Source organism: Sciurus vulgaris (assembly GCF_902686455.1).
Source record: "Sciurus vulgaris genome assembly, chromosome: 12".
Classification (NCBI taxonomy): Eukaryota; Metazoa; Chordata; class Mammalia; order Rodentia; family Sciuridae; genus Sciurus; species Sciurus vulgaris.
Genome location: NC_136473.1, coordinates 46,072,336 through 46,073,513, shown reverse-complemented (window position 1 = coordinate 46,073,513; position 1,178 = coordinate 46,072,336).

The window sequence follows — 1,178 nt, the reverse complement described above, 5'->3', positions numbered from 1 at the left end:
TCATCTAACATATCTTGTTACCCTTCAAGACTGATGACACCAATATAACAGTAACTAGGGACTTTGAATGGCCAGAACTCCACTGTCTGGAAGTCTCCAGCCATTGCCCTAAACCTGCAGTCACCTTAGATTCCAGGAAAAGCAGAGCCTCACATCAATCACCCCGTGGATGAGATTACCACCCCCCAAATGGCAACAATTACCCCCGTGACAGAAACTTGTGCTGCCCTCCCTGCCAAGCAGGAGAAATCATCTCGTGGGAACCAGGTTGCTGCTCAGGTGAGTTGACTTCTCCAGGGCTAACTTGCAAAACCAGTGCTGAGATAGTGATGAACCAAACCATGGCTTGACCAGGATGACTTACTCTACCAGTTGTGCAAACACCATAGCCATGTAAACTCCCAGTACTCACCTTTGTTCTCCTTTCTATCAAAGGGTAGAAACCTCAAAGTTTCTGTCACTTCCTTGAAGACAGACCTTTGGTCACTGTATCACTATATCTGTTTCCCCAGTGTGGCCACACTGATGAAATTTCCTTCCTTGACCTTCACTGCTGCTTTTCTCTTTGATTGGCATATTGGAACAAGTGGCCATACCTGGGGACTTGTTGGGACCACCAGTAGCTGGAGTCTTCTTTATCCAAGGACTCAACACCTTCAGCTAACCTTCAGCTTCTTTCCCTTCCTTAAATCTATTCTCAGAGCCCAGGAACTCTGTCTTACTCCCTTCTTAGCCCAGGTTCTGACCTGGGTTCCAACATCTCAGGCTCCTACCCTGACCTTGGACTTTACTTAGGTTAGGACCTCTTCTTATACTCAGGGACACTCACAATTTGGCTGTGGCACCTGCTACAGCAGCTTCCATCTCTGACTATCCCAGCTGCTTTGACCTTTGTGTTGACAGTCACTGGCAAACCCTCTCTGGGCTATAGGCAGGTCCCTGTACTACCCCCACTTCTCGTTTTAAGTCCAGCTGACTTCCAGCTGCAGGCCCCATATTGGAAGATCTGCCTCCAATAGGAGGAATCTCCCCGCAGCCCGGGCTTTGCCTCTGGAGTAACCTTCTCACCTGGGAAGCACAGGTGAGAGTCTCACACAGGACAGCGGGTTAAAAGATAGCTTCTGGACTTTTAACAGGGCAGCTCTTTTAGGGAGTTGTCTTTGGCAGAGTTCTACAAA